Below are 22,923 nucleotides of genomic sequence, written 5' to 3'. Positions count from 1 at the left end.
GTTATTTTTCTTTTTATTGTAGCCACCACCACATGATATACCCTATCACATTCACTAGGCTCTTGTCACACATATTCTGGCATTAACAGAGGGGCAGGGAATGTGGTGACAAAGCCACGGTTGAAAGGGTGAAGCTTTAAGCCCTCACCAGGACAGGAGGACATTTTTTCCCCCAGACAATTGCCTCTGACCAGGAACTAGAAGGCATCTAAATATACCTTCCCATATGTGCCCCTTCTCTCTTCTTCCTCCCCAGTTCTCCCTTGTTTAATGTTTAATATGAGTTTGGTGTTCTGCTAAACAGGAGCTGGAAGTAGTTTAGAAAATGCCTAAGAGGCCCTTATCTTAAACCTTAGATTTTAGTCTGGAAGACTAACACCCCCACCCCCTCACTCAGGGCACACACAGAACTAATCCGAGTGCCAACCAACCCGTGTTGATGAGTGTGTATCTGCAGACTCAGTGTGGTTGGGATTCAGAAGGGGATTGGGAACGAGGAAGACAAGTGTGGTGAGGAATCTGGAGATGGAATTAGCTGAGGTGAAAGGGAAGAAGGGATCCGGGGGAACGTGAACATAAGTACACAGGCAAAAAGAAGGACGCGACATCAGTGAGCACAGGAAGGAGAAACCAGGGTTGGCTGGCACCAGGAAGCTCCCTAGATAAGGAAATTAATTTCCAGTAGAGAAAGAGTTATATGAGTGATAACTGACTTTAAAACAGTCTGGCACAGACAACAGGATAGGGATGTGTTAGTTTCAATCTGCCCCCGAGGGGCCGGCTCTGCACTAACGAGGCACACCTACCCAGCACTTCCCACACATTTAGCCGGTGCTGAAAGATGCTCGTCAAAGGCACCACTCTGGAGGCAGCTGCTTCAAGCTCTTCACCTCCCTCTCTATGCTGGCGGCTCAATGGAGGTTAGAGAAGATTTCTTACTGTTGAAATTAGTGGCGTTTACCATAGTGGACTGGCTAGGAGGGTGACCTAGTTCCTTCACTCAGGGATGAGTAAGACAGGAAATCTGAGGAGCCTGACCTTACCCTGGGCAATGGTACCCACAGCTTGATTCTGGAACAATCCTGTGTCCAGCCACCAGCTTAGGGGCTTCTTGTCACCATATCCTGACTAGGTTAGAGGAATTCTGCACCCAGAAATGTTGCATTTACTTCACAGTAACTTTTCACGTAAAGTATTGTCAGAGCATCTAAAAGTTCAGAGAACAGTCCCAGTGGCTGCCTTCTGCCTGCTGATGGAATGTGGTTCTGCATACCCGGCAGGGGTCACAGGAATCAGCTCTCCTATCTGGGAACACGACTGAGGAAGAAGACTTATACCCCTCATCTACCTCACCTGCTGGATTTAACCAATAGTCACCCCAACCCCACTTAATCAAAATAAGGCTTAAAGGTCAGTTTGCAGCCCATCTGAATGGAGACAATTTATTAGGAACAAACATATCATCAAAACATTTTAGAATCATGAAAAATAGGAATAGCTCCATCTGACACATGCCCAAAAAACAGAACTTACAGACTAAAATGGATTTTCATTAAACATCAGAACCTAAGCATAAAAAAAAGCCAAGTATCTACAATTCTTAAACATTGAATATATGGTTTCTCCAAGAGTCTAGAAAGAGCACATATTTATAACTTAGTAAAGTGCATTGTACTAAGGTATGGCATTTAAAAACTGACAGTATTTGATAATAACACCTTATTAGATCTCTCAAGAAGAACACATCAGTAAATAAAATGTTTGTACATAAATCTCATATATAACCAATCTTCCCCACTTCATACAGCTAGGTAATACACACCTACCCAATGCTAAAAGGCAAGAAAGGCCAATTGCCTTTCTCTGCCAAGCAGCATGATACACATTTTCTTCTGGCCAATCTTAAATCCCTAGATATTCTGGACATGGACATGTGTTGCTGATAGCCACCATCAGACAGAGCTTTACAACCTGACTCCTCTCCAGGGAAGGCCACAAAGAAGGCTTCGTACCATTCTTGGAAACCATTCAACTGCAGCATGTAGCCTGATCTTCCAAAAAAATTTCAGATTGCAGACAGCTTTAGTATCATGTTAGCAGTCAGTTGTTAGAGACACACACACACACACACACATACCGCAAAAATGTAAACCTCTAAATAAAGCCACCTTGTTTTTTTTCACAATGCCAATATTCAAACACAAAATCTCCACTGCTCCAGGCAACATTTAGTACCACCTGCAATTTCATTCTCTCAGCCCCAGCCCCTTCTCCAATGAGAAACTGCTCCTGCTGTTCCTCATGAACCAGCACTCACTGTCTACTAAGACACTGTGCTAGGCACAGAACCCAGAACCAGATGGAAGACAGTTCCTGCAGGCATGGAACTCAGAGCCAGATATTCCTGTGCTTTCTAGATGTCTAAGGTGTCAGTCCCCCTCTGTCACTTAAAAAAAAATATGGCAAAAACAAATCGCACCTTGTTCCAATGCTTTAATCCCCCCTCCTTCCTACCGGTGCTTCCCCTTCCTATCCAGTCTGACTTTTCTTTACCTTGGATTTGCCCTAATCACTTTAATATTTAATTTGTCCCAAATACATCTTCTCTGTTTGTAGTGTTTCTTCTTCCTTCTGAAATGTACTTGTTTACCTTATGTTTTAAAATTCTACTCCGCAAGGCTGGCTTTCCAGTGAAAATGTTCCTTGACCTGTATTTTAGAATGACTTAACCAAGACTGTTTCCTACAAGATTATGCTAACTGAAATTGCTGCTATCATGTGCTGTATCACTGCTGCTCCAATTTGCCACTCTGTCCTAGGGTCTCTGTAACTTGACAAGCCCACACCTTCCTAATCTTCCACGGAGGAACTATGCTCACAGAACTAGGAATAAACATGACAATAATCAAAGTCCTCAAGCAGCTAAATTTAGCAGGCTAAGATATGCCACAAGGTATTAAGATATTAAACAGAATGTGAACACCCCCCAGCTCCCCAGGCTACACTGTGCCATGGAGGCTGGCAAGGAAGAGATAACAAAATCTGACTCAGTAGTAGTCAAGTGAAATGTGGAGCTTTATGGTCTCATGATATTCACAGCTCTCAGTAAGTGCTGGTAACCACCATGACCCCTCAGGCAGCGCATACCAAGCAGTGCCCTAATAAAAATACTTAGTCATAAAAGGAAAACAGTAACATAAAAAAGAAGAATGTGTGGACCCTGGATGGGCACAGGCTAGCTACGCTCACCGGCTGCCCATGATCTTGGCAGCCTCGTGTCAAAGCATGTCTGATAAGAGAAAAGGCGGGCTGACGGTCCTTTCAGCACACAGTGGGAACAATGACGGTGCTGACAAGTCCTGAAGCTGCCTGACTAAAAAGGTCAATTTCTAATTCCTGACACGCGTGTGCTTTCACACACTCACAGTGGACTGGCCACTTCCCTTTGTTGTGCCATCACTTGCAGTTCTGTAGTTCACTCGGCAACGGCCGCTCTCTCAGGAAGAGGACACACCAGCTAATCCTTGAGTTTTTTGAGAGCCAAAGCATTTCCCTGCAGGATGCATCATATTTTTTCCTATTTCCGAAATCCTCCCCAATCCTGAGGCACAAAACACAGCACAAGGGACCCAGGCAGCTGAGTCAGAATTTGTTGGATCAGCGTTTCATTCTAGACATTACAATCTCTCCTTGTCCCTCTTCAGCCCCCACCTTCATATTCTAAACTTTCCATACAAGGCGGTGCACAATGGCCTGAATGCACAAAAGTGCAAAGCCACATGCCAACCAGCTCCAGCCTCAGCTGAAAAGTACGCTGGGCTGCAGCCAAGGCCCAACGTTCCCCCTTTCAAAGCCTGCTTTCAAAGCCTACACAGGCCAAAAGAGCTGAGGACTGGAGACCACCACACATTCCCTCTCTGCTCACAGGTCCCAACTGCTTGGCCACATCCACAGATTCTGTTCCATGCATTTCTGTGAGCTGACTGACCTCGGATGCTCAAGCTGCACTCCTATACTGGGTGCCCTGCATACAATGGTGAATCCTTGAGGAGGTCACGGACAAACCTGAAAATCTAAGAAGTAAACACTTAAAGTCCAATGTAACATATGCTAGAACAAAGGTGGGCATGAGATTTCACAGCAAATGATAACTCCAGCTTCTTGGACTATCCAACCACCAGTGTGATGAGCTCCAGCCTACATTCTGCTGAATCTCACTCCTCCAGCAGCCCCTCTCAGGCCATCTCTCTCCTGCATCACTTCAATCTGTTGACCGTTCTTTCTGCTTCTAAACGCGTCTCGCTCAGAGATATGCTCCACGTGGCTGACAGGCATCTTTCAAAGCTCTAATTCGATGTGGTGCCCTGTCCCCCAACCCCCTTAAAAAGTTATCTGCCAGCAGTTCCTCACAAGCACTGGGATAAAGTCCATGTCATAATGCCATTTGTAACCCCTTCTGTCTCCTATGTTCCCCTGGCACCTGGCTCAGCCATACTGAAAGCCTGTAGTACCCCCAAATCACCCCACTCAGCCCTGCCCTGGGACTCTGTATACAGCCCATTCCCCTACCCAGAACATAATCCCATCTCGGCCCCCATCCCTTCACCCCTCACTGGGGGAGCTGTGCCCAGCCCCTATGCTGGGGTTGAGGCATGTCCTCTGGAAGCCTTTGCTGACCTCCTGTACAGAGCGAGAGGCCTCCTTAAGTTCCTGCTACACCTGCTACCCTGTATCACAAGTGCCCAGAAGCATACCTCTTCTCCATTAAACGTCAGGCAACTTAGGGGGACTGGAATGGGCCCTTCCAGAGAGGGGACTCTTGATATCTGCTCCAAATAAGGAACCACAGGACAGAAACTGTGACTTGCTTACCTCGTGCCTTTGTCTTTGAATAGTGCCTGACAGAAGCAGGTGATTATTTATTGAATGGAAGGTCTAATTCTGGAGGCTTCAGTAGCAGGCTGTATGCAGGAAGGGATCATCTGAGTCATGAAAGAAAGAAAGTGGTTCATCCAGGGTTTGCTAAGGCCCAGTCATGACCATGGCGTCGGGGTCGTCACTCTGGGAAGATCCTCAAATTTAAACAAATGCAAAGCCCGCCCACCCATTAGCCTCTGCTCCACATCAATCATGGTTGCCAGAGACAGGTCCTGTCTGCCCCAATATGGAAAATATTTCGTTTTGGTACCACAGAAAGATAACTGAGCTGAATTATTAAGATTGACTTTGATTTGTACAACTGAACTGTGGACAGCTGCCACTGTGACTCAAACAATAGTGTGGGCTTGTTATGCTATCATAGGCGTTCAGAAGTCAGAATAGTGTGAAACAATACACATATATTTTTACATTGATGAAATGATAAAATCCCCTAATAGCAGCAACAAATGAACCTTGAAGTTTAAGCCTTAGCCAACCTCTGGTCATCCTCAAGAAGCATTCAGTCCATGCTCCATGCATAACATATATCCTCAGACTTTTAAGGACAGATCAAAATTTTCTTCAGCATCAACTACTTCAATATTTTTGGATACTAAGTACCAATACCTCCCCTTTCCTCCAGAAAAGCAAAACCAAAAACAAGAGTATGCCTGATGGACCCAAAGTAAGTGGCCAGCATTATGATTTCATTTCAAAGTAAAAATAAGTTTTCAAATATGAGGTCTTTGTTTTTCTTTAGAATACACTATCAAGTGATTTATACACAATCCATCTAAAATCTGAAACACACTCCTACCATTCACCTCTCCCTTTACTACCAGACTGTCTCCAGGCCAACTAGAAGCCATCCTTCAGTCTTTGACAGATACTTACTCAGTCCTAAAATATGCGAGGTAAGGGCTGGAATGACCATACTGATTTCTCAGAGTAGCCACTAATTGTTTCATTGTTCAGTCAAAACTGTTCCTTCGCAGTTGAATCTTGTTTGATAACAAACCCCTCTCCCTCCTCTACACAGAGGACAGGAAACAACAGCCCGTGCACCAAACCTGGCCTGATGCCAGTTTTTATAAATAAACTTTTATTGGAACACAGCCATGCCCATTCATTTACATGAAGTCCACGGTTGCTTTTGCTGCTAGAAGGGCAGGATTAAGCAGTTGACAAAGACCACATGGTCCACAACATCTGATATTTTCTTTCTGGCCCTTTACAGAAAAAGTTTGCCACGCCCTGCCCTGCCTGCCTGTGACCTTACCTCCGGGCTTCCCTCCTACCTCTGTTGTTGTTCTGTTGCCCAGTGAAGGTATAAGCTTGTGTTCCCCAGGATCTCCTCAGTCTTCTCACCCCACACACTCTCCCTCCCTCCACCTCGGCTCTCCAGCACCCCAACATCCCTCCATCGCAAACCAAGAGTATAATTATCACTAAGTGCATCTGTCTTCCCTGAAAGACTAGGCTCCTTGAGGACAGGGCCCACACGTCACAACTGTAATTGAGCGTGGCGTCAGGCACACAATAGCCGTTGAGGAAAATCAACTAGGTGGATGAGTGTTTACAAAGTATTGCAAAAATTATTCTATTTGAAGGCTCTGGGAAAAGTTCAGCCATGGTCCGTTGGTGAAAAACAGTAATTCAATTCACGCAGGTTCTATTCTTTTACGTTAACAGTTTTGACCCATCTACAGGTGGCATGGCCAATGAAGTAAAAATTCCGAATAGGTGATTTCTCATCTAGATAAGGGTTGAAAGCCTGGGTTTGCTCCTTATTAGCTGTATGATCTCAGTTAAGGTGCCTGCTCTCAGAGACTTTACCTCATCTGTAAAATGGAGATAATGAGAGAGTAGGTAGTTACGAAATCAAGAATATGTCTAAAATGCCTACCACCTTGTTGGTGCTCAATAAATAGGAGGTATTATTTTCATGGGCAAGTTCTCCTGCTTAGAGGCTCCAAATACATTGGCAGTGAACATGGCTGTTACGATCACATCTGCGTGACAGCAGGGCACTTGAGCTTTTCATACAGGAACCCAGGTTCAGCTGGTTGGTTCATATTTTACATTATAGAAACAAGTGGCTGGGTCTTACATTAATAAAAATTAAAGATCAAACTCTAAGAGAAGGGCTTTTCCCTCTCCTCCCTAAAGCTTCATCAGTTAAAAAACATTAGTGTTGACTAAACACTGGCATCAGCAAACTGTTCTATAAATTGTCTTTTCCTGATAGACTGACCATGACCTGCTTTTCAGATGTGACATACTTCAGAATTCAAGCTGCAAATTTTTTTTAACAGTAGATATTTTGATGCAAGGACAATACTAAATAAGTGAATTTGTAAAGTCACATTATTAGAAAGATCCTTTTTCCATGTTAATGAATATATGTGAAACATCATCTTTCTTTAAAGGTAAAGAGTGTTTTATGGGGGCTGGGACAGAGATATTTGAGTTTAACACATGTCAAAACAAAAAGAGAGAGTAATACCAATAAATTCACCAAAAGGGAAATACAAAGACATTTGGAGGCACTGGGAATTAAGTGGAAAGTGGAGTTTTAAACTAATTAGGGGAAAAGCTCTGCCTTCCACCTGTACCCCCAAATCGATGTTCTGGTTGCACCATGTGACTGTGATGGATGGCCAGAGCTCTGCCATTTATCTTTTGGCCTGAAACAAGAGAATTCAGGCAGAGCCCACTGAGCATTGCTCATGGAAGTGCTACCCCATCCACTCCCAGGGGAGAAGGGAAACACTGAGAGGTCAGAAGGGACACGTACGCTGCATATGTGCTCATTGTGCTGAGTACATGTCTCCTCTTCCAACTCCACACATTTTTGTGGGCTGGGGAGTAGGGAGTAGACATGTAAGACAGAATTCTTCAGTATTTCCTGTTGCTTGACCTCCCCCACATTAACCAGATTCTGCAAATAGTTTAGCTCAGAAAGGAGCCACAACTCCTAACTAAGCATCTGGCTCCTAAGCAGCCACCAGAAGGAGGGCAGGGAGGAGGGTAGCAGAGCCCTCCAGCCAGTTTCGCTCACTCACCAGCCTAGTGATACTGCCTTATGGATGCCTCATCTGCAACAAATAACTTCAGAAATGTATGCTGGCTAAGTGGATTCATACCCTGGTTTTTATTAACTTTATTCTTTACATCTCTAACATTTGCATCCTCTTAAGATTAGCTAATAGTTTTGTCACTGAGCTGAGAGGTTGGGGGTTGGGTAGAACAGCGTTTCAGGAGCAGACAAGGGCAAAGGGCACCATGTGATCGGCTGAGTGCCTGCGCTTTCTCCTTCCTATTACGGACATTACCATCCACTCAACCAGAAGGGTAGGAGGCAGGTCAGAATAATCAGTTAAGTGCATTAGGGTTTTTTCCCCTTCTTTCTTACAAATCCCACATGGGCAACTAATGAGAAAATGCTTAGAGGAAGAAATGAACTTCATAACACCAAAGTGGGGTGCATTTCAATTTACATGGGTCAAAAAGTTAAAAAAAATTACCCTCAAGCGAGTTAGGGAGCTATTTTTTCATTTCACCAATGAGCTCACTATAGAATTCTTTCAGAATATAAATGTCCTCTCAGGCATTTTGAATAATTAAACCTTTGATTTGCACACAATGTGTTTGGCAATATCTTTTGTGCAAGATATACTTAGACATGAAGAAATCTTAGACATTTAGCTTCTTTAACAAATAAAATTCTTAAATTAATAACTAGCATTCAAAATAGCAAGGGTGATGTAAGAATGGCTTTGAAAATAACCTAGAACTAAGATCATCCAAAGAAATTCTCAACATACTATAGATGATATGTAATTTGTGTGTATTTTCTTTTTTATGGGAGTAGGGATGGCGAGTATAAAAAAATTCTGGTGTAAGAGAGAAATGTGGTAAAATAGCATTTTTAAATTGTCCTCTGCCTTCTAAAGTGTTTACAGTTTTCAGTAAACAATAAGGCATCTGCTGTCAAACCCAGAATAAAATGCCTAAAGAGGTAACCTGTTCATTGCTTTTATTTTTGTGGCTGTTTTAAACGCTTGGAAGCTGAAGATTTCTTTAGAACCCAGAGTCCCACTGCCAAGTCAGCTTGGAAAGCATTGTTTGGACGGTGCCGAGCAGTCTGCTCGCAGGAAGGTTGGAGGAAATGGCCCTCACAGCACACTGGGCTCTGGGGGGCCGGTCGTGGGGCCTCCACTCCTGCTGGGACTTCAGCAGTCAGCTTCTAGCATTAAGAATCAGGGATCAGGGACTCTCTTGTCCCCTCCTGGCCTGAGCCAGGAGCTCTGTCCTCTCACTTTCTCTCTAAATAAAAGCCTCTGCCTTGCTCTCCTAAAAAGAAAGAATCAAGGATTAAAAATCAATGATTAATTGTTAAATCTATCCACAAATAAATCTACAAATGGTTTTAACATTATGTTTCCATTTTTAAAAAAGTTTATTTGGGGGGAAAGGGGAGGGCTGTGCAACACAGAGAAGACAAGTAGTGATTCTACAACATCTTACTATGCTGATGGACAGTGACTGTAATGGGGTTTGTGGGGTGGACTTGGTGTAGGGGGGAGCCTAGTAAACATAATGTTCTTCATGTAATTGTAGATTAATGATAACAAAAAAAATAAAAATAAAAATAAAAATAAATAAAACAAAAGTTTATTTGAAGCAATGTGAGGTTAGAACATTAATATCTCAGACTAGATCATTTAGAATTGTATTAGTAATGGCATATTATTGGTAGTCATTTAATCACTATTTAAAAAGGTTTAATAAGAAGTCCCAACTAGGAAACAATATAATGAATCTCCTTATACCTAGCTTCTCAACTTTTGTATATGGCTGAAATTTTCCATAACAAAGACTTATTGTAAGTCTGAGCAGGCCAGATAGATACTATGTTGAAGGCTAAACTTCATGTCCCTCAACGACACTCCACAAGGTTTGGATTTGCTGTGACGAAGACATTGATCCCTCTCCAGGCAGAGTCCAAACTGGCCTTCAGACTACTTCCCATTATTGTTTTTCCTACATGCCTTTCTGCTCTATACCACGGTGTGCTGTAGGACCTGACGAGCTCCGTCCAAATCACTGGTTCATCACGCCCTTGGGTCAATGACTGAAATAAAGCCAACCCACCTGAGCAAAAACCCTTCTCGTCATTTCATCTCACTTGCAGGCTCTAAACACAACAAAACACGAATCCAAAAACAAGCTGCCCAAGATGCCCAGGGCCATTTCTACAGAGGTTCATTATTAAGCAGAATCAGATTCAGAATAAATAATCTGTACTCAGTGTTTAGTCAGGTTTCCCTAAACTAAGAACGACTGCCCTCCTCTCTCTGAATCTGGCAGAAAACAGAATGGAGCGGCAGCGTGACTTGGAGAATGCACCTGCTGCACAGGCCCTGCTGCACAGGACTCATTGCTAACAGTGAAGACCGGAACTGCGCTCACAGTCTGGGCTCTAGAATTCTTCTGGTCTGGTTTACTGACCTGTACAAAGCCAAGTTTGCCTTCATATCATCTAAAGCCTCTCTGGGTACAAGCCTAAGGCTCTATCAGAGCCAAAACCAACTCCATTTTAATCTTTTCTTCTGGAATGAGTCTATTAAAGGCAAGAAAATAAACACTGGAGGAGATGAAAAGGGAAGGTGGACCCAGCCAGCCTTCATTTGAATAAATGACACTTAGAATAAATGACACTGTAGAATCGCCAGTGGCTCTTCACATTTTCCTAACTGACTCTTCTCCACACCCCCACTTTATTTTAAAAAGAAATTCACTTCATGAAATAATTAACATGCACCTATTATAAGCAAAGACAGATTCTGGACAACAGACAAGAACAAAGAAATATGGGTCCTGTCTCATTCGAGTTTCCAGGTATAATGGTTAGAATAAACTTCACATATTTAAAGTAGACAATTAGAAAAGTTTTGACATATATACACATGCGAAGCCATCATCATAATCAAGAGAGTGAAGATACTTGGGACCCTCAAAAAGTTCCCCAGCCTCTTCCCACCATGCCCAACACCAGGAAATTACTGCTCTGTTTTCTGTCACTACAGAGTAGTGTGCATTTCATAGATTTTTTTATAAATGGAATCATACACTCTGTACCTCTGGTCTAGCTTGTTTCAGCATAATTATTTTGAGATGCTCCACACTGTTGCACTTATCAATATCCTTTTTATTGCTGAGTGGTGCTCTACTGTATGGTCGGAACAAGTCTGTTTATCCACTCACTTGTTAATGGACATCTGGGTTCTTTCCAGATTTGTGCTGCTGCAAATAAAGCTGCTATGAACATTCATGTCCAGGTGTTTGGAATGGCTGGGTGATGTAATAGGTACATGTACAACTTTTTAAGAAACTGCCAAACTATCTTTCAAAGTGGCTGAGCAATTTTACACTCGCATCAGCCAGGTATCATGGTTCCATCTGCTCCACGTTCAGGCCAATCCTTGTTCTAGTCAGTCTTTTTCATTTTATTCATTCTACCGGGTGTGTAGTGGTTCCAGACTGGTTCCACGTGGGACTTTGGGAGGGTGTCATGGTCATAGAGTAGAGAAGCTCCATGCCTCTTCCCACATACCGGGCCCTCTGTATGTCCTCAGGTACATCTGGCTGGTGATTCATATCCTGTGATATCATTTATAACAAACCAGTAACCTAGTAAGGAAGCAAACTTCCTGAGTTCTGTAAGCCACTCTAGCAAATTAATCAAACCCAAAAAGAGGGTCATGGAAACCGCTGGTTTATAGCCAGAATTTGGTCAAAAGTACAGGTGACAACCTGAATGTGCGAATGACAACTGAGCCTTACCCTGTGGGATCTGATGCTATCTCCAGGTAGACAGTCAGAATTGAGTTGAATTAGAGGACCCCCAGCTGGTGTCTGCAAATTGCGTGGTGGTGTGAAAAGCCCACACATGTCAGAAGTGGGTGCAGAACTGCACTGGGGCAGGTTGTAGGGTAGGAGACCTGGGCCAGAGATTGCAAAGGCACTGAAGGCAAGGACTGTCCCACCCGTCACCACAGCCCAGTGCCAGGCGCAGATATTTTCCTGCTAATGCAAGGGAAAAGCTTGCCGGGTGTGAGGAGGTCAAAACATGCATTTCAGGCAGGTGGACCCTTATTCATGGGGCAGAGCCACAGGTATAACAATGGGATGCAGAAGAACTACCAGCTGTAGGGGCAGCTGCAAGTGTGACCCAGGGCATGCAGGAAAGGGCTGGGAGGCGAGCAGGAGACCTCCATGCAAGGTCTCACATGCCGGACTTGGGCACTGATAGCAGAAGTCACAAACCATCGGCCTGCAAACCCATGGCCTGTGAGCATGTCTGTTTGTAAAACACTTCAATTAATTACCAAAGTTTAAAAAACTTGGGAATTATGTACAACTTTGGATTTTTAGCTTCTCTTAAGAAGATCTGGCCACACAGAGCCCATGATCCTCAGAGTCAAGCAGCTCCTGCCCCCCTTGGAGCACCCCCCTAGTTTACCAAGGTCCCCACCCAGCCTGAGCCAGTGGGAGGCATTTGTGTTTGTGGAACTTGGTGTTAGATAAAACTGCTGCGAGAGCAGCACCAAGCCTGTAACAAACAGCCTGGTTCCAGGGACAGTGCAGGAGATGCAAACAGCCTGTATAGGGCAGTGGACGTAGGAACTGGAGAGAAAGGAGGGTTATTTGAGAAATTTTCTTTTAGCAAGAACTATATGGTGATTCAGCAGAGGGAGTAGTCAAGGTTCCTAGCCTAGATAACAGAATGGCCCAGCCACCACCAAGGGTGGATTTGTTTCTATGACCAGTCTGTAAGACTGGACATTTTGCCAAATAACTACTTCATTTCTAGTACATCTAGCTTGAAAATGGGCACTGCCTCCAAGCCCTCACACACTGGCATCCTCTCCAGGTCTCTAGGTCGAGGACTCCTGAGGCCTTCTCCATGTGAAATAAACTCCTTGCCCTGCTGCTATGCCCCAACACTTCCTAAGAGCTTGCTAGGAGCCTGGCACTATTGTAAGTCTTTTACAGACAATAACTCAAGTACTAGTCACAGCAATTCTTGGAGTAGGCATTGTTAATACTTCCATTTTTCAGATAAGGAAATACAGGGGTTGAGCAACTTGCTCAGACATACAGCTAATAAGTGACAGAGATGGAATTTGAACCTAGGCGGTCAGACTTTAGATGGAACACATGTCCTTAACCATTTTTTACCCTGTACTCTAGTAATTGGTAACTGAGAGACTCAGAAAACTCAGGGCATAAAGCACCTTTATAGGCTAATGGGCTGATGATCTCTACATTCATCCTGACCCGTTCCTGGGTCCTGTCTGGTGGTGATTGCCAAACCCAGCTCATCACACTCCCCTGCAGAACCGTTTACAAGCGCAGATCTCCAGTGCCTCCCTAACTACTAAGGTGAAGGACCTGGGAACTCCACTTGGTACCACAGCCCTGGCTATGCCTTAGTGCTTAGACTGGGAATGCTGCAGCCCCCACGGCAGCCCACTCTCTTGCAAGCATATAGGATGGCTATACTGTACGAGTGACAATCTCATAGTTTCTACGTACAGATCTGGCAAGATGGATCAAGAGGCTCATGAATCCCAAAAGACATACCTAAGGCCATTCTCATTTGAAAGTCCTTCTAAAACCTCAAGTCTGCTATTACCTCCCTACAGGCTTCCCTTCCCTGAGTTACTTTTGCTCTATGGATAGGGTCCTAACCCAGTATGTGCAAGTCAAATTTTTTTTTCTCCAACCACTGTTATCATACATATTTTATCTCTACTTTTGACGGATCTTCAATTAAGTTACATTTCTGACATTCAAGCTTTAAGCTACATTGCCACTAGCCCAATAGTTCAAATAATTTAATCACCTAAAAAAGACTTGGAAATATTTATAGCAAGTCTTTTTGTACATTAGTCAATTCCCCTCTACCTCCATTACCTATCAAGTTCAAAAAATATTTATAATGAATATTCTCTAAGTACACACCTGTACAATATTTCCTCTTTGACCCTTAATTTCTTCTTTTCCTCCCTCTTTTAAAAAGCCTGCTTTTATATAATGAATGCATGCAAACATTTTTTCTTATTCCAGCTCTGAACTGGAGGGACCCAAAACTGAAAATACCTACTTTCCTTGGAGGAAATACCCTTTACCTTTAAGAACTTCTAACGGCAGCATAACACTGAATTTAACATCACTGTGGAAAGAACAGAAGGCTTTTAAGGCTCCCAGACTCTCAGTAAACTCCAAACTGCCATCACTAATCCAAACAGCAACTCTTCAAATGAGAGTAAACAAAGGAAAAACTTCAATTAAAGGTCATAAAAAGGACCTTCTTGAAATCCCAACAATAGCCATGTATGGTTGCTACTAACTTCAGATCTTACAGATGCAGTGAGGTAAGTCTAAATTCATACTCCCTTTTACAGAGACAAGTTTAACCAGGGGATAGTGAGTGGCTCCCTTAGAAAAAAATTCTGGGGGAGATCAATTACGTAGGATAGATAGGCTAAAAACTGAACAGAAGTTGGAAGGATACAAGAGATGTAGAAGTGATGGCCCTGCTCCCACTTTATACTGTTTGTTGAAATAAAAGGAAGAGGCTAAAGAATGAAGCCACATCAAGGACCAACAGCTGGTATGTCTGCACAGTGCTTTGCTGATTTCCTAAGGCCTTTTTAACATCACCTGATTTGGTGACAACCTCTGGCAGGGTGTTTACAGATTCATACACAGAGTCAAAGATGCTCATATCACAAAGTTGTTATCTGAGTTTTGACCTGAACCAGGTAGAACACTAAAATGTATGTGCTTTCTCCTCTATTCCACTGAATTAATGTTATGAGTTTCCTTCTAAAACTCTTGCCATCAAGGTATTCTGACTGCCACCAACCTAAAGATCTCAGTTCCAATCCACCCCAGTCAGCATTTAGACCTTGCACCATCTACAGTTAAAACTGGTCTACCTCTGAGAGCTCAGTACCAAGATTCCCTTCTTCAACTAAGCCTCCTGACCACCTTCTGCTTGCCCCTCCTTAAGTCTACTGAACTTTCTTTGGGCCTCAAGAGTTACCTCCAAACATTCACTGAACATTGGTGCAATTTGGGTAAATTCTCCCAGTCACTTCCTCTGAGCACTCATACCCTTATCCACCCTCAACTCTAATGAGCACTTCATGACTACAAGCCCCACCAAGTCCTTCACCTAGTTGATCTAACATAATTACAGCAGTAGGATGGGAATCACAACCCAGGGAACCTGTACCAGACACCTGTTCCTGGATCATGATGTGTGTAGACAGTCACAGACACAAGATCACTGGCATCCCAGGAAACAATGAGAATCAGGGACTGTCAGGGCTGGAGAGGGTGATAAATGACCAATTCTAATGCCCTAACCATAGAGATGAAGAAATTAAGGTTAAAGTGAGTGCTAGCAGGCCACAGAGTCTGTGCAGAGCAAGGAACTGTCTTGGGGGAGAGTGCGGGCTTACTGAGATACTTAAGTGCCGATATAGGACCAGAAACAATGACTCTGAATCCCTTACAAAGTACTAATGTGACTGGAAAGGCAATAGCCATGATGGAGAAAAATGACATATGCTCAAATTTTAGTTTGAAGGCCAGAAAATCCATGAACACATCTGCACAAGGATGCAACATGATGAAAAGTTCTGGAGAAGAGTGTTCTGACCCAGGCACAGGACAAAATCAGGCTTTCCAATGACAGCTGTCATTCTCAACAAGTTATATGTGTGTCTGAATGCTACATTTGCAAGTACCTGACAAGTTAATGTGAGGGTCTAGAGTTATCAACCTATCATTTTAAAGAAAAAGATGCAACAATTTAAAGAATTTCCACGTTTTTCACAAGCATTAGATTAAGCTAACTGAACACTTTCCCAAACCAATAATGAACAGTATCCCCTAAAACACTAAAAGTGTTTATTTCTAGGATGTGGAATTATGTGTGATTTTAATTTTTAAAATTCTAACTTGGTGTTTTTCTTCGTGGTAAGTACTATTTGTCATCAGGGGAAACGCCTTACAGAATAGTCTTGGCCTCAGTGCATCTGAGTTCAAGGTGTGCCAAAGCTGCTAATCAGTTGAGTGCCTTCAACTTGGTTACTTAGTCTTATTACTGGTTGTTTGCATCTGAAAATGGTGATTATACTTGCCTTGTATACTGTTGTGAAAATTAAGAGGGTATATTGTTATTTGCTAAGGATAAAACAATGCAATTTTATCAGATATATTTAATAGTAGCCGCAAAACCAAGCCTCAGTTTTCATTTTGTTTTTCAACCAAAGCGATAAGGTAACCTATTTCTAAAAGGGATTAAATAATTTTGTTTAGCACTAGAGCATTATAAAACTTTGGGTGGTTAACAAAAATTGCCCATAATGCTCTAACACACATTTTAACTTCTTGCAACTATCTCTGCCTATTATCTTATTTCTAGGGTAACTACTATCTATAGTATCCTGATACCACCTTCAAAGAATAAATTTCACCTTTTCTCCAATGCACCAGAAAATAAAAGCAAGCTCCACTTTGCTAAACAATCTGGTGTTAGGTATTAAGATACCAGAGCATTACAGAAAATAGAATACGAGACCTCACCAAAAGATACTATATATTATTTGGTATCTAACTGTATCTTAAATAATCCAGACATCCATTTTCCATGTATTTCATTCCTGAATTGAACGATACTTTATAGCAACTCAAGGTATCTATATGGTACCTTCCAGCTAGAGAACATGGTACCTGAACTTGAACTTCAGCTCCTATACTGTAGCTGTGATGCTTAGTTCACTCATGTAACTAGTCATTGTGCTTTAAATAAGTAGTTTATAATAAAACCACCCCACCCCCTTTTAAAATCTTTAAACAAAGTTCAAATTATATGTTTTAGCAGTCAGTAGAACTTTAAGTCTGGAGGAAACAACACTAAGATAGCTTATAAATTTCTGACAGGCACATATTGCTTCTGTACAGCTATCATAACTATAAAGCAGGAGATGGATGTCAAACATATTCTGTTCCTACCATAAAAGTGAAATGAAAGGCAGTCTTTTCCCCCATAAGATTACTTTCCATTATTCCCCACTTTTTAGCACCTGTCATGTAAATCCTGCAAGAAAGAGAATCTGTAAGGAAGATTGCTCATCGGCTATGTGCGTCTGATCTTTCACTCCTGGGCCAACACATCCTCTGGTTGAAGGCTGGTCTAGTCTAACTAGAACCAGGTATGCCACCACCTGTCATCAACCCACAAGTTATACCCTTTAGCCTCAGTGAGCCTGGGTTCAGTTAAACCCAACAGACCACAGAGTTTCTGACTACTCAAGTTCCAGTTAGACAAAAAGCATGAACCTACAATATCAAGATCACCTAAGAAAAACTTACAAACATTCAGAGTAAGTATGGAGCCCAGTCCAGAGAGTCAGAGTCTATAGGTCCATACGCTGTACTAAAAAAACAAAACCAGAAACAAAACAAAACAAAAAAGCCAAAATATCTCTCCTACAATTGGGAACCACTAATGGAGAGACAGATCCAAGCCTTCCCAGACTGCCTCATTGCCTTGCTCAGGGTAGGAATAGAATTGGGACAGAGAGCCCAGTTCCAGACCTGCCTCAGCCAGAATAGCATTTATCAAGTCGTTGGCAGGAAGCCAGCTGAACAAGACCGTTCACGCTGGGATACCCGAGGCCCCTTCGTTTTTCTCCATGAAGATTCCACTATACGATCTGTTCCCTCCAATGTTACCACAATTAGGAGACTCCTTTAGCTCTTCAGATACCTAACTATATTGAAGAAAAGGTGCCAATTATTTTCTCCATCAAAACTGAGATACAGCACTCCGCTAGTCAAATTTGGGACAATTTGAGTTTCAAAATGAGACAGTATGACATACTGAATAGAAAAAAAATCTATGAATTTATACTTACACTGAAAAAGATTTTAAAACAGGAAGACATAGAAGGGAAAGTTTTTTACCTGAAGAATATCAAATAAATACAGAAGGAATGATAGAAAAAAGAAAATTGCCATTTTTACCACCTGGTAAGAATCATTACTAGATGTTGATACCGTTGGGTAAAAGGTTGCTAGGGAACAGGATGACCACGTAGTCTCAAAGTATCACACTGGAGACCATGTACAACAAAAAGGAAAAAGACACCTTTCTAATAAGGAAATTTGGTGGACACCATCTTAACCTAATGCTCAAAACTGGCACCAGCAGCGACACAAAATGACACTGTGTGCCGAGTGGTGACAGGCTAAAAAGCACACCACATCTCCTATGTTACACTCTTGCCAAAAATGTTTTCTCATGATTAGACTCAGATTACACAATCAGACAGATTCAAATTGAAGGACATCCTGCCAAACATGTGGCCGGGATTGTAAAAACATGTCGTCATTAAAGACCAATAATATCCAGGGAACTATGTTCTAGATCAAAGGAGATTAAAGAGACATGACAACTAATGCAACAACGAAACCTGATTAGATCCTGGATTTTAAAAAACAGTTAATGGACATGATGGAAACAATTGAGGAAATTTGAAATGGACTATATTGGACTATAGCACTGTATCAACATCAAGAAGGTCCTTGACCTTAGTAGACCCTGAAGCATCTGAGGCATGAAGGGTCATGTCTACAACTAATTCAAATGGCTCAGAAAAAATTATATAAACCCAGGTATAGAGAGATGAAATAAAAGTGGCAAAATGTTATAATTGGTGAAGGGTATACAGGTGTTCATTACACAAAGCCTGCAACTTATCTGAAGGTTTGACTTTTTTTCCAGAAAACTGGAATATAGACAGCTAAGACTTTTTAATGGAGAGAAATTAAAATGAGATTACCCAGGAGGATATAGAAAGTTACTGAGAACAAACATAACTATCATAAGTAGTATAAAATAACATAATCTTCCAACTTTTACAGTGAAAAAAAGACCTAAAATCCATTCATTCTATTAAATATCTTTGGATATCATGGACCCAGCACTACACTGGCTGCCAGGAACACAGCAGGATGCAAAGCAAGTTCCTGTTCATATGCAACTTACACTTTAGTCAAGGGACAATAAGATTTTATAGATTAAAAAAATATATATATATATTTGTATTTATAAGCACATTTAATAAACATAAATATATTTACAAATATTTGTATTTATAAATATAAAGAAAACATTTATGTAAACATATTATATATATATATGAAATTCAGATGGTGTTGGCAACACAGCAGTGGAGGGGTAGGGAGTGGGTTTCCACATTTATAGGATGGACCAAACGGCCTCACTGATACGGTGACATTTGAGCAAGCACCTGAAGAAGTGAGGGGCAAATCATGTGGCTCTCTGGGGAAAGCAGGGCCCTAAGAAAGGAGCGGCTGGAGTGCTGGAGGAACAGCAGGGCCACCAGTACTTCTGGGCAGGGAGACGGAGGGGAGACTGTCAGCGGTGACAGATGGTCATACAGAGCCTATGGCCCACTTCTAGGACGTTCAGTGTTTATACTGAGTGAGATGGAAAGAGGATTTGGAGTGGAGGGATAACAGGGACTGACTCACATTTTAAAAGGCTCACTCAGCTGCTGTGGTGAGAACAGGCTGCAGAAAGGCAGGGCGGATACAGAGAGACAGCTACAAAAACAAAAAGCACAAGACCAACCAAAACAGATGACAAAGGTGACCAGCACTTGGTGTCAGGTAGTTTTGAAAGGTGTGGAGACAATATGATTTGGTGACAGACTGGGTGTGAGGTATGAGGAAGAAGATTCAAGGAAAACTCCGTTCTTGGCCCAAGCAACTGGAAGGACAGGGTTGCCATTCATATACAGGGAAAGATTGCCCGGCTTTAGCAGTTTTAGTTTGAGGTACCTGTTCAAGTAAAGAGGAGGCAGTTGAATATGATCTGGATTGGAAGAGAGGTTTAGGCTGACAATACAGACTCAGAAGTCAGCACTGAGATGGTTTTACAGCCAGGAGGCCAGGTGAGAAGAAGAGGTGAGAACGGAGCCTTGGAGCAGCCTAACCTGAATATTTGGTGCAACTGGCAAAGCACCCCAGCATGCAGTTTCCACCTTAGCAACTTGAACCTGGCCTTGTGCCCGCATCTCCACATTGCAGTTTCTCTAAAACAAAAACTACAGTTGCACTGACTCTCTTCAAGCAGTTGAGCCATATTATTACAGATAACTGAAAAACAGACCCTTCTCTCTCACTTACTGGCAGTTTCTACTACTTTCTATATGTCACTGGGGATTTTCTGATTCTAAACTGATGAACCCAACACTTTTCCTCAGCTACAGAAATTCCTTGGATTGCAGTTTACATACTGCCATCACAATGTTAAAGTCCTCATTCTGGAAAGCAAATCCTATTCTCCAGCACTCTTGCCTAACTCCAGAAATGTTTTCTCAGAGTGAAAAATTTTCAAGAGCTTGACCTTCAGTCATTGGTGAAAACTGCAGAGATTAAATCTTTAAAAAAAAAATTAAAGTATTAAGGTGCAAGCACATTTCCCTATTTTATTGCTTCTCCCTTCCTGCGAGTCTTTCCACTTCCTCATTAAGAAAAAAGTATCTTAGGCTTTAGAAATTCCCTGTCACACATCCAAATCTAATTTAATTCAGGAGCTCAGTTTACACTGCACTCTCACACATCACCAGTAAATATGCACCCACCTAAAAACTATCTTAGGATGCAATCCTTAACAATCATACATTCTCAGTTTTGCAAATCAGACATTCTTAACTCATTTGCTTAAAATAAAGGAGGCCTGTTATTTAGCTAGATCAAAACTCAGAACACCTGACCACAGGACACGGGTGATGTTTTATTTATTAGTCATGGCTATCTCCCATGTTCGTTTTGTTCCTAAGGCCAAATATGCTAAGGAGCTTTCTCATTAAAAATCCCTTTCCCCCTCTATCATCTCCACACTGGAATTTTCTCCTGGAAAGTAAATGTTCACAAATTTTCTTGACAGCTATGAAAGTTAGAAGTGGTGTCTCTGAGATAATCATGTTTAACAATTGACCAATATGTGTAAGAGAAATATGGAAAATACATACTGAACTTAAAGACAATAAAGAATATCATGGTTTTACTGATGCTCAATGAGTTTTGTGAGCGTTCACATTTATTTCAAGGCTATTTCACATGGTCAGTGTTCCTTATAAACATGCAAATGAAAGTCTACTTTAGTAAACCTCAACTCTATTTATCTACACTAAGCCCTAGCTTTTATATATCCAATAACTTGTGAACTAACATTTAGTTCTACAGAACCTATAAAACTTTGAATTCAATCCTCTGGTTTTTATGTTCACTAGTCGATTCATGGACTATGAGATACCATTACCTAGATAGTTTGCCACCACTTCAAGCACAAAGATGGTACATTACTAACTAGCTTGTACCTTAAAGGAAACTCTAACACTCTAGCAAAAATAGAGCTTATCACTTCAGACATCAGGGAAAAGAGACCCAGTAAGCATGAAAGCACCAACTGCACACACGGAGGTGGGGAAAGATTATCCCCAAGCTTTTTCACATTTGCATTAATAGTTTCTGCTTAATCCACTTAATATAGTATGACTGCATCCTACCTCCTAGGGCTGGAATACTGGACCTCAGTGTGTGGAAAAGGGGTTCAATTAGTTGACTTTGGGAGTGAGTCTTCCAGAATTAGATGCTAGACACTAGCACACAATAGCTACAGGATGTGTGAGTCAGCATGTCCTTACCTTTGCCCATGTCTACCAGCTTTTAGGTCACCCAAAATGCTCCCTTTGCCTCCTTATTCTGGATTCACATGCCTGAAAAACTCCAAACAGGTGAGAATGAAGAACAGGCCAGTTTACTTGGCAGATTTTTCATACTAGGGTTCAAATTTGGATTAATGCATAATTCTATACACATACATTCAATGTATCAACACTTCAAAAAACCTGTAACTCTTTGATGAAAGGTACTTTGAAAACTGATTAAAGTGGGAAAGGACCTATTTGAACACTAAGAAGAATCTAGAATTGCAAATTAAGTATAATTAATATAACTTTGATATGAAGCAGTATGTTCACTAAGATATTCAGAGAAACTCAGACTCCTAACCGTGTGCAGAGTACCTCAGGGGCCTGGGGCCAGATGGCCTGGGCTTCTGTCTTCTCAACTATACAATATAGATCATTAAAGTATCCACCCAGGGGCAGAACCAGGCTTTGAGCTGAAGTTTACAGAGGGGTAGTCTTTTGCAAAGACACGTAGTATGATTGTATGAATCCACAGCTAGGCCATTCCAGAACTTTGGAAGTGGCCATGCAAGTGAATAGTCACACAATTAATCCACCTCTGAACCCTGTCATACAGATTAAATGAGATAACACATGTAAGGCACTTAGCAAAACATCCGGCCTGCAGTAAGTGCTCTATACACTTGACTATTGCTAATGTTAAGGAAACAAAATTATACAAGAGAGCAAAGGGGCATTATAAGCCCGTTCACGTTATCTGAAACTATTAGAGCAAAGGAAACAGGATTCTTTGAAATAAAGTGTTTTGGGACCAGACAGAATATTTATTTACCCAGCAAGTTACCATATGAATTGTAAAGACTGAAAACACCCATATTCAGGCGGAAAAGGTCACCATAAGGGTTTCATGTTTTCCTGTAAATTCTTAGATAACTAAACTGAGTCCCTGGATGCCTCTCAATGGCTCAGGCTAGAAAGGAGCTCAAGTGATGAAGAAAAGCAGACCAAAGTAACCAGGCTACTGGTTCCGAACACAAGCAGGAGTGCAGTGAAGTCTCCTTAACTTGCCAGGTTCTCTGAAACCCCAGGAGTTAAAAGTTTTGCATTCTTCCAAGACAATCTAATGACACAGAATAGGAACAAAACTGCCATTTTCTGTGATTTGTAGCCG

The 22,923-nt window shown here is 41.9% G+C and overlaps 1 protein-coding gene and 1 long non-coding RNA gene across 3 annotated transcripts in view; both read right to left on the bottom strand.

Moving 5' to 3' along the window:
* The window catches only part of MCC (MCC regulator of WNT signaling pathway), a 407,995-nt gene that overhangs the window by 162,722 nt on the left and 222,350 nt on the right, over positions 1–22,923 (bottom strand). The gene's annotated exons all lie outside the window — the stretch shown is intronic.
* Positions 8,943–22,706, bottom strand: LOC118913178 (uncharacterized). The gene is made up of 2 exons (XR_005025106.2): positions 21,747–22,706; positions 8,943–9,276 (listed from the first exon to the last, which is right to left on the bottom strand). It is a non-coding gene; the product is annotated as an uncharacterized LOC118913178 (long non-coding RNA).

Source organism: Manis pentadactyla, chromosome 2 (genome assembly GCF_030020395.1).
Source record: "Manis pentadactyla isolate mManPen7 chromosome 2, mManPen7.hap1, whole genome shotgun sequence".
NCBI lineage: Eukaryota > Metazoa > Chordata > Mammalia > Pholidota > Manidae > Manis > Manis pentadactyla.
This window is presented reverse-complemented; position numbering and strand designations above follow the sequence as displayed.